Source organism: Artibeus jamaicensis, unplaced genomic scaffold, assembly GCF_021234435.1.
Source record: "Artibeus jamaicensis isolate MK-2021 breed Jamaican fruit bat unplaced genomic scaffold, CSHL_Jam_final contig_415, whole genome shotgun sequence".
NCBI classification, from domain to species: domain Eukaryota; kingdom Metazoa; phylum Chordata; class Mammalia; order Chiroptera; family Phyllostomidae; genus Artibeus; species Artibeus jamaicensis.
Window position 1 is genome coordinate 23,438,885 of NW_026521823.1, and position 11,602 is coordinate 23,450,486.

Sequence of the window (11,602 nt, forward strand, 5' to 3'; positions counted from 1 at the left end):
CATAAATAAAAGTCTGTGCCAAGACTCCCTGGATCGACTGAAGTTGGCTGCTCCCAAACACTGTAATGTGAAGAGCCATATGCTATTAGTCACTGGCTATTATCACCATCATCATTTATGCACCCAAGCCTTCAACACCACATCAGTCCCTTCCCCCAGCCTCTCGCCAGCTTAGTCTCTCTGAGGGCAAAGTATTACTTTGATATTGGGATTCTCCTAAGATCCTACATCAGCTTTCTAATCCCATCAAAATAAACTTTCTAGCTTGGGGAGCAACACCAGCCTCTAACTCCATAATCTAATTTCCCTGCTTCCCAAGACAGCCATGTTCAGCCTGACACACCTACTGATATCACCTGTGAAGGGCCATTAGTGGCTCTTATGTCCTCACCGTGTCCAGTCATGGTGTCTTTGTCCCCATGTGACTAATGAGAAACTTGAGAATCAAAATTATTGAACAATTTGGCCAAAAGCATATAACTAATAAGTGGTAGAACTATAGCTTATATCTGGATTTGATTCCAACGCCCAGGGTTTTCCACTGTTAGCATATCACACGCTGTAGGTTTTCCCTCACCAAGTGGCATGAATTAAATTCTTTGAAATGGTCATAAGGATTCATGGTGTGCTGCCCAACCAATCAGGCCACTTGACCATGGTTCAGCTGGATATCTCGATCTTGATGTGATAGAAAGAAGAGGTCAAAATGGATTCAGAGATTTTTGGCCTGAACAACTGAAAGTTTGGGGATTGCCATTCACAGAGATGGGGAAGGCTGAAAGCTCAGAGTTTTAGGGGGAAGATCGGAATTCAGTTTGGGGCATGTGGAGGATGAAGTGTGTCAGTGGAGATGTTTAGTAAACCATTGGAAGTAGAAATCTGGAGTTTGAGGAGAGATGCATTTGGGAATCAATAGCAGGGCTGGCATTTAAAGCTAAGGGGTTGGGCGAGAGGCCAAGGTCAGGGTCCTGGGGAAGAGGTACAAGAGAGATGAGGAGGTCTTCATAGAGTTTGCTTTCTAGAATATGTGGAGGCGGGTTCCTGCAGTTTCCATCTTGGCTGATTTAATTGGATTTCATCCATTTTTTAAAACCCATTATCTGGCTCTATTACCAGATGACTATTCACTGATTCCTGAAACTGCATAAATAGTTAACACCAACATAAAAAAAATAAATAAATAACCATAAGTGATTGGGCCCCATCTATGAGTTTTGAGAAATCCCCTAAACCAAGTAAGATGTATGTACAATGTTGAATGGAGCCAGAGAGTATCCCCTATGCTATGTGGTTCATGTAACATTTTTTTAAGTATTTATTTTTTTATTTTTAATTTATTTTTTATTGATTATGCTATTACAGTTGTTCTATTCCCCCTTCATTCCCCTCCACCCTACCTCCCCATCCCCACCATTACACCCCCTTTAGTTTATGACCACGTGTCTCAAGTTCTTTAGATTCTATATTTCCCATACTATTCTTGCCCTCCCCCTATTTTCTACCTACTGTCTATGCTACTTATTTTCTGTACTTTCTCCCCCCTTCTCTTCCTCCCACTCCCCTGTTGCTAACCCTCCTTGAGATCTTCATTTCTATGTTTCCACTCCTGATCTAGCTGTCCTTTTAGTTTGCTTTTGTTTTAGGTGTGGTTGTTAATAACTGTGAGTTTGCTGTCCTTTCACTGTTCATCTTTTTTTAACTTCTTTTTCTTAGATAAGTCCCTTTAGCATTTCATATAATAAGGGCTTGGTGATGACGAACTCCTTGAATTTGGTCTTATCTGAGAAGCACTTTATCTGTCCTTCCATTCTAAAGGAAAGTTTTGCTGGATAGAGCAATCTTGGTTGTATGTCTTTGGATTTCATGAGTTGGAATACTTCTTTCCAGCCCCTTCTTGCCTGGAAGGTCTCTTTTGAGAAATCCGCTGACAGTCTGATGGGGACTCCTTTGTAGGTGACTGTCCCCTTAGCTCTTGCTGCTTCTAGGATTCTCTCCTTCATTTTATTTAATCTTGGCTAATGTAATTATGATGTGCCTTGGTGTGTTCCTTCTTGGGTCCAACTTCTTTGGGACTCTCTGAGCTTCCTGGATTTCTTGGAAGTCTATTTCCTTTGCCAGATTGGGGATATTCTCCTTTATTATTTGTTCAAATAAGTTTTCCACTGGTGGCTGTGCCTTTCCCAGTTCTGGTATCCCTATAATTCGGATGTTGGAACATTTAAAGATGTCCTGGGGGTTCCTAAGACTCTCCTCACTTTTCTGAATTCTTGCTTCTTCACTCTTTTCTGTTTGGCCATTATTTGCTTTCTTCCGGTCCACTCCATTGATCTGAGTCCCAGTTTCCTTTTCATCGCTATTGTTTTCCTGTGCAATTCCATTCATTTCAATTAGTTTTGCCTTCATATATTTGTCTAATTTGTGGCTATAATCAACCAGTTCTGTGAGGATCCTGATCACCAGCATTTTAAACTGTGCGTCTGAGAGTTTTGCTATTTCTTCATCGCTTAGATTTATAGGCTCTGGGGCTTTGAGATCTCATGTAACATTTTGAATTAGCAGCATCTAGGAGCAGAGATGATTTTACCATACTATGGCTTCTCTTGTGTTGAAGCTGGTTTTTTGGTCCCTTTCAATTATGGAGTCCCTAAACCCAAGCTTTGTTTAGGCTTGGAAGACAATTCCCACATCCACAGGGAATTTTTAAATTAAGGGTTTGAATATTCCTGCATACTAAAAATGGTGCTTTCTAAAAGCCAGTGAAAACATAAATTATTTCTTCCCGTTTTATCTCTCAAATGATAATGTAAGGACAAATACAAATTAAAAGTAAGAGGCTTAATTCTCCCTGCTGAAAAATAAGAAAAAAGATTTCCTTCCCCTCCTTTTGTCTTTGAGCATTTTCTATAGAAAACTTGTCATTGTGCATACTTTCTCCTCTCTTTGAAATGTATGTAGATTCTTTTGAAGACTAGATTGGCATTTTGTCAGCTCTTTGACCTGCAAATGTCTTTCTCAGGGGCCGGAGATCCCGTTCTTTGAAGCGTGAACATCAACCTCCCCGTTCCTCTGGAAGGGTAGGAGTTTTACTTGCAGCCAGTGCACTTCTCCAACTGAAAAATTCACCTTCCACCATAGAGGCACGAGAAGTTTGTTTTTCCTTTGGATAGTCAATTAGTGAACCCAGGCGGTCACTGCAGTGACCAGGTACAGTTGGAACAGTTTAGGTAGACAAATGGTGCTGTCAATCAGTCCTCTGATTTGGGGACTAGATATTGCTTTTCTTGAGAATGTGTATGTAATGGGTTTTATCTGCATGGCTATGTAAAATGGTTAGATTTCTTTTTGTCTTTGCCATTTCTTCACACATTTCCAGTGATGCACATCACGCCCTGGTTTAACACTTGTTCAGTGATGAAAGTGTTTTCTTTCTCCACTGCCTTGGTGGAGAGGATATCTGGATTGTGAAAATTTTTTTTTAATTATATTTCCCCAATATTAGTTTCTAGTAGAAAAACAAATTACTGACATGCTCCAGTTCTCTACAATTTCCTTTCAAACAACCTTGGGTGATTAATTTCTGTTGGATATTTTAAATCACTTTTTGCTTTTAACAGTAGAGTCAACATGTGAAGACTAAATTCTTCCACTTCTAGGGATAATTCCAATCACTGTATTCTTTACATAATTAATTTTTGGTTCTTTAAAAAATGTTATACCCGCATTCTAAAAATAGTCACTAAGAGATTTAGAGCCATATTAATGTTCTGTTGCTGTATGTATTAGTTTGCTAGAGTGGCCATAACAAAGTAGCACAGGCTGGGGTGACTTAAATAGCAGAAATTTATTTTCTCACAGTTCTGGAGGCTAAAAATTCAAGATCAAGGTGTCTGTAGAGTTGGTTTCTTCTGAAGTCTCTCCCCTTGACTTGAAGATGACCACCTTCTCCCTGTATCTTCACATGGCCATCCCTTTATACGTGTTCTAATCTTTTCTTCTAAAAATAATGGTTATTTGATTTAAGGCCTATCCCAATGATCTCATTTTAATTTAGTTCTCTCTTTCAAGATACCATCTCCAAAAATAATTATATTCTGAGGTACTAGGGGCTAGGACTTTAACATATGGATTTTGGGCAAACACAGTTCAGCTTATGCCAGCAAACATATTCAAGCTGCCATTCAGGTTGTGCAAAGGTAGTTTGATCCAAGTTCCTTGGAGGTCAGAATGTGACTGCCATTTAAAATAATCTTTATGGTATTAACATTCAGCATTCTACTTGTTTTAGTTATGAGAAGCAATATCTCCAAATTTATGCATAACATTTTTTTTCTAAGAAAACTGGGTTGTTTTGAATAGTTACTCATTCTTTCAGAGGGAGAAAGTGCACTCAAATCTGTTTTGCAACCTCAAGTTGACATAGTAAATTGCCTCCTAAACATGGTAGAATGTGATGTCTTTTTTGTCATTCCACCCTAAATCACACGCATGTGAAGGGAGCCCCTAAAGGGTAATTTTGGTCACTAATTAAAACTTAATCCTCCTGATGTTCACTATTGTGTGGGAAAAGAGATAGGTGTACACATTCTCTCACCTTCTTCCACACTTGCATTGATGATAACATCGGCGCAAACCCCCAAAACATTTTGGTGACCCACCTAGTGACTTGCCACCAGTCCTGACCCTTGGAGGAAGAAGAAGAAGGATGAAGAAATGCTAAAAGCTGGCCATATTTTCCCCTCAGATATTATATTTGTCTTCTTCTATTAGATTTATTTTTGGCATGCAGAAGAGCACATCCATATGGGGAACATTTTAAAATTGCTTGTGAAGAGCAGGCTTATTTCCAAGAGGAAATGTAACCTTGCCTTCATCTGGCATATCAGATCAATGCGCTGTGAAAGATCATGTTCAGTTACCTCATTTTTTTTGAATTAGAATTAATGGCTCATTAGTCTTGATCATATCAATATTATAACACCACTTACATTTGATAGAAAAGGAAAGAAGGCTGATGGAGTGCACTTATTCCCTTTTACTCTCAGTGAATAGACCATGTGCCAGCCTCAGGGAAAACCAGCCAGCTCTCGAAGGTGGCCCTTTTCAAACAGTCCCCATTTAAGGCAAATGCGGACTCTTTTGTAAGAGGCTCTTGGAAGAAGAGTTAAAAGGCTCTAAATGTTTGGGGTCAGTTGGGACATATATCAGTGTTTTCCCCACTTTAGGAAGCAGACCAGAGTCAGGGAACCAGACACCCTCAGCATTTCTTTGGCCACATGTTGGACCATATGTTGGAAACTAGAAAAACAGACATTAAGTATCTTCTCTTGAACATCTCTCCCATGAGGCATTCCAGTTACAGAGGAGCATGCATTTCTGCAAGTCTGAGAGAGAGAAAGAAGAGAGAGAGAGAGAGAGAGAGAGAGAGGGGAGACTTTTGTGAAATAACAAAAAAAATATTGCCAGGCATATGATTATGTTATTTAAGATTTATCCCTTTCTAATACCTAAATTAGGCCAAACCAGATAGTAAACAAATGGGCTCTAAAATTAAAGCAAAGCAAAAAAACTTTATGGATAGGATCTTTCTCTCTCTCTCACCTGCACTTTTCTGCACCTCCCAGCCCCACTGCTTCCTTCAAGGCACATACCTTTGCCTCCTTTCTCCTGAGCTCCAAGGCCCTTCTTTTGCCTGTGTAAGCATTTTCTGAGTCCATGCAGACCAGCTGGCTCACTTCTTCTGCCTCCGTAACTTTCTACGTAAACTTTCTCTTATGAGTAGGTAAAACAAAAACAGAGAAGCAAAACCAAACAAAACTTTATGGACAGAAGTCAGGACTCTGACTATACTATTGACTTCATTACTACCTAACTGCGTGATGGTGGGTCATGGGGGTTTGTTACTGTAGCTTGGACAGCATCTTTTTTTTTAAGGGAATTGTCCCCTTCCACACCTCTGCCCTGGCTGGGCTCAAAACCTATGGTACACATGAGTTAGTCTCTTACCTCCCTAGCCAGTGATGAAGACGTGACCACACCTGTCCAATTAGGGTCTTTTGTGGGATTGTGCAGGAACTATCAGGAAAGAGGCACTTGCTTTTCACTGGGATTGTGAATTGAAAGGATAATCTAAACCAGTAGTTGTTGGTTTCTCTCTTTGTCACATAAAGGCAGCCCAGAGGAAGGTTGGCCTGAGTAGCATTCAGGGAGAGCTGGAGCTGTTTAACCTGTCTTTGCATTCCTGGAGGTAGTCGCAGTCAGAATTTCTTCTGACTCCAGGCTGTACATCCCCATGCTTTCTGATGGGACTGCGAGGTGAAACCTGCTTATTATACTTTGTCTTTTTAGATTCACCACTCTGAGCTCTATGGTTCTCATTTATGAAGAAATATAGTCAATTTAGTAGATTTCTAAGTTCTTTCCATCTTTGAGTGTTTTAAGACTCTAAAAATTTTTAGACATTTTAGCTGATAATTTGTTGTGATAGTTATCCTCATAGAGAGATAAGTCTCTTAAAATGCCCTAAAATTTCTATCCAAATTCCCTCCAACTATTTGTAATTTATGATAATTACACATGGGATTAAATTCATATTAACAATGGATGAAGTGTTTGATGAGAAAACTAATACTATGAAAGGATCAGAAAGCATCATTTAAAACCCTTTAAAGAAGACAACTTTTAGAAGGGAGAGAGGCCTGACTACTAACATCTATTTGTGACAGTGTGTCTGCATGTTAAACTTAGCTTTTGCACCTACTTGAAAGAAATAAAACTAAATATTTTTCTAAAAACTTAATCATTAAGATTAGGAAATCATACTAATTATTTTAATTCTGTCCACCAATCAGAGATACAGAGTCCAAGTCATTTTGCAAACATCCTTAACAAATTCTGCCTTTTTTCTTTTTTTTTTGGTTTGGTGGCATGACTACATGCTAGGAAAGAAATAGAATTTGAGCAGAGAGCAATTTGCCTCAAGAAAAGGCATACAAGAACTTGCTGGCATCAGTAACAATTAATCAGCATGATTAAAAAAATAATTAAAGGGCAGTGTTCTGATTTTAGTTTTCTTTCATTGCTCCCTACCCAGATTTATTAACCTTAGGGACAAGGCTGAATTAAGAAGAAACTAATAATAAACATTTTTTCCTCTCTTATCCCTTGGAGAGGCTCACAAAATTTTACTAAGCTAATTTTTATATGGAATCCAGTGCAAATAGAAAATCCTTTTGACAGCCCTGAAAATATGACATTTCTCTCTGCAGAACAGGCTCAAAATGCAGTAGCACTTAACATTTGTAGCGATGGAAAGCAGTTAATTAGCACACTTACCATCTCTTCTCAATAACTGAGTACCTTGATTATAAAATGAGGAGACGGGTCATCACCATGGGGGATAAACAATACGGGTGTCAGGATCATAGCTTTTGACTAGACTGCTGTAGAGGGGCCCCGAGGTTTTCCACCTGGACTACCAGCTCTCTTCAGGGAAGGACGTCATCTCCACCTCCTTCAGAGAACCCCAGGGAACCTGCTTTTACGTCCGATGTGCTGGTGACTCAGTGTTGTGTGGTGCCCTGAGAGTGCCTAGCCTGAGGTTTTGGAAGGCTGGTCTCACTTCAGCTGCGGGGTCTCTAATGTACCACTGGGAGCCAGCCAGGAAGAGAGAATCTATTTTCTAAAGCAGAAGTGACTTAGGAAATCCCTGATGGGGAAGTTCATCTCTGACTGTTTTGGAAAGTGTTTTCCAAGGCTAATTCCTAAGAGTAGGTTCTGCGGTTTGAGTGGCTAGCTGAAGATATAACAGATGCATCGGCTGAGGAGTGAATGGATATTCATGCGCGATCCACTTTGTGTGGCTCTGAGCAAGCAGACACAAAGTGAAGTGACCGCGTACGATTCCTAACGACGTATCTGGCAGGCTTCCTTTTCATGGGCAGAGGAGGGGCTCATCCCACAAGAATTTCCGACTGATACGTACCCTGGGTTGGTCAATAGTTCTTAAACATCAAGGTGCATAAGAATCTGGGAGCTTACAAAATTATCCGTTTCTAGGCCCCGTCCCCAGGAATACCGATTCAGCAAATCCATGGCTGGATTTAAGAATCTGATTCTCACTTGACGTGTTCACAAAACATTGCTTGTACCCTAACCCCATCCTCCTAAGTGCTGTGTATACAAGTATAAATTCCTCACTGAGAATCACTCAGTCACAATGGCCAGGTGGGTCTCAGTAGCCCACACAGGCGACACAGGTGATGGCAGAACCCCATAGAAATGTAGACAAGCAGGCACTGCTCAGGGACACATGGCCAGTCAATTTTTGGTACTGTGGGCAAGATTTAGATATGAAGGAGTTTTATGAAGAACTTAAAGAGTAACTTGGACTTTAAAGAAAATCATAGCTGATCCAACCTTCCAATATTTTTCCAAGGAGGCACATGGGATACATAGAAACTAAGTGACCAGCCTCCAATCACTCAGCTAAGAGTTGAAGGGTGAAGACTGGAAGCAGAGACGTCTCACTGTGTCTATGAGCTGCCTTTGGAGAGACTGCCCTGGATTCAATGGAAACAGGTACACAGTCCTATCAAAATGACATGGGGAAGTGTGGCTAAATATTAATACTGCTTTTAGATTTGGGTTGACAAAACAGAAGATGATATGTCAATATTTTTCAGTGGCATGTAGAGAATATTCCATATATAAAGAAGACTCTGCCAGGATTCTAATCTATACATTTTCATCACTTAAGATATATATATATATATATATATAATCTAGTAACTAAGAGTTATTGCACATGAATTATATGCTTAACTTTTCACATGAATCAACTTATTTAATCTTCTTTAAAGAAAAGACTCTACAAGGCAGGTAATGCTATCCCTAATTTACAGATGAGACAACTGAGACACGAAACAATTAAGAAACTCGCCCCAGTTTGCATAGCTAGTAAGTGATGAAGTGCAAATGCAGATCAAGGCCGTCTGCCCCTCCGGCCCGCTCTAAACCACTACTCTCTGTACAGAGGCTTATAAATCTGCAGATGACGGTTTCAGTCTCGGAGAGGCGGCAAATTACTGGATGACAGGAATAGGAATTAGAAAAGGTCTTGGTGGACTGAAACTAATGATGTAAATTAATAAGGACAAAAGTAAAATTCTACACGTAATTTACAAGATCAGTTGCACACATATGAGGATGCTGGTAAGACTTGGCTTAAATAAAATTCACGTGAAAAAGACGTAGGGGCTTCAGCTAACTTTGCATTTCTATGAACAAATAATGTAAAGTGGCTGTCAAGAAGCTTATGCAATTTCAGGCCTAAGCCAGAACAAGGTGGATGAGTCCCACTGCATTTTAAAATTTATTTATTAATTTTACAGAAAGAGGAAAGGAGGGAGTGAGGAAGGGGGAGAGAGAAAGAAACACTTATTTGCTGTTCCACTTATTTACGCATTCATTGGTTGATTCATGTATGTGCCCTGACTGGGAATTGAACCCGAAACCCTGGCAATAGCAGGATGATGCTTCAACCAACTGATCTACCTGGCCATGACTCATTTATTTTTCCAAGGAAATAAAGACCACTAAATTGAATTCAGAGGAAAAGTCTTTTGTGTGGCAAAGTGTGAATTTGTCATTTTGGCAATCCGGCATCTGTTCCTTCAAATTTTCTCTTCTTCTCTCACCTCCTTTCTCTCTCTTAATAACAACAATCCTATTTTTCCGTATGGAATTACCCACCATTACTCATTTTCTGTGGTCCTCATGGAAACAAGTGTCGATCAGAGTACCCTTCTGTCCTACTTTTCATACCTGCCCCTTGGTCACAGGATGGGTCTGTGTCCCAAACTTGGCCTTCCTCTACATTTGGGGGATTTTTTTCTTGAACAGAGTGATGTATGAGAAAAGAAATGGTTGCCACAAAATAACTGCAACACCAACCTCTGCGGGAATCTGTGCACTCCTCGCCAGGATTTCTGCCCGCTGACCTGGTTCCTGTGTTCCCTGAGGCTGACTGCTCGTGCTGGACAGGTCGTGCCGGTACATTTGCACAGGTCATTCTTCATGATCAATCGGTCTATTTATTCAAATAACATTAACATTGAGGGTGCAGCCCAACAAACATTGGTTTCTTCTTCTCTTCTTTCTTCTTGTTCTTGTCTTCTACCTTCTTTAGGGAAATGCCAGGAGAGAATATGAACACAGCAAGTGATTTCTTGGCAAGTTTAATAAATGGAATTGTGTATATGAACTGTCTCAGACCCATGGGGCCACGTGTTTCACACCACATGGGTGATGAATTCAGTGAGAAAGTGTAACTCAGGTGCCAATTGAGGAAAGAAGGAAAGAGTTATCAAGGCAGGCACAGTACTTTGGATAAGAAAAAAAAACCCTAATTGAGAAGAAAGAACCAATAAGAAGAGGTAAAATTACAAGAAGAAGAGGATGTTGAAGTGAATTAAAAGAGGTTTTACTTTTTTAGTTTACCAAACCCTTTCACAGATTTTCTTTCTTGGTTTTTGTGAGCTCTTTAAGGCAAGTACAGGTACCCCTAGTAGTGGACAGGCACCACAGGGGAGGAAATGTGATTGGTTCAAAGCCCCGGAGCTGCCAGGGCGACATGGCTGAATCAGGCATTCACGTCCTCTCCTCCTCCCAACATCTCTTCCACTCCCACCGAAACTCAGGCGGCTGTGTTCTGGTCAAGTCTGGGGTAGTGACACAGGGAATCAAAAGATGAAGCCACGTTCCTGTGAAGGCTGGAAGGAAGGGAACATAGTCTAGTATTAGCTGGAGACCGCTCGGAAAGCAGAAGGCCCCAGAGAAGAAATGGTGCTGAGTGGAGTTTGTTTTAAGCACCTGATTCCTGCTGTGAACAGTGATATGTGGTTGTTTTATAAATTAGCCACATTTGAATTCTAAATCACTGTAGGTGCAGCACAGCCTTTGATATAAGACTGAGCTTATTTTTCAGCAAACAAAATAATTGCTCAACATTGGTGAGTTGGTGGGAGGGGGTAAGGGGGAGCCAGCTTTTTGAGGAACTGTAGCTGCGACCCAGGTAACAGTCTGAGTACCTGACAGTGAAAAATAATGGAATTGATAAGTGGAGTAAATCTGATCCCCGCTATTTTATGTCAAGTTGGTAGAAGACAAATTTTTATGCAAGGATGCAGGAAAGTAATAAACCTGCTTAAGGAACAAATTTAATGGTTGCTCAGCCTATATATTTCTAATAATTGTTTATACTTTTAATTTAATACTATTATTTCTAGCAAGAAGCTTGTTTAAAGTTGTAGAGAGATTGGAATAACACTTAAGAATCAGAGTTTTCCAAAAGGCAGTTTTCAAGGGAATTCAATGTGGCTAGATATAATTCTGTCGCATTCACTTCTTTGTCTCAAATATGTTTTGGGAATAAATCTTGAACAAACTTCAATAGCTCTCCTTCATTCTCCTTCAGGGATGTGGGAGTTGAAAAGGGAGGACGGATAGGACTTCATTAATTTGTCTATAAGTTATTTTTTGGTTGATTACTGAAGGCATCTCCACAATTTATATGCACACATTTAGCTCCAATTTAAGAAGTTAA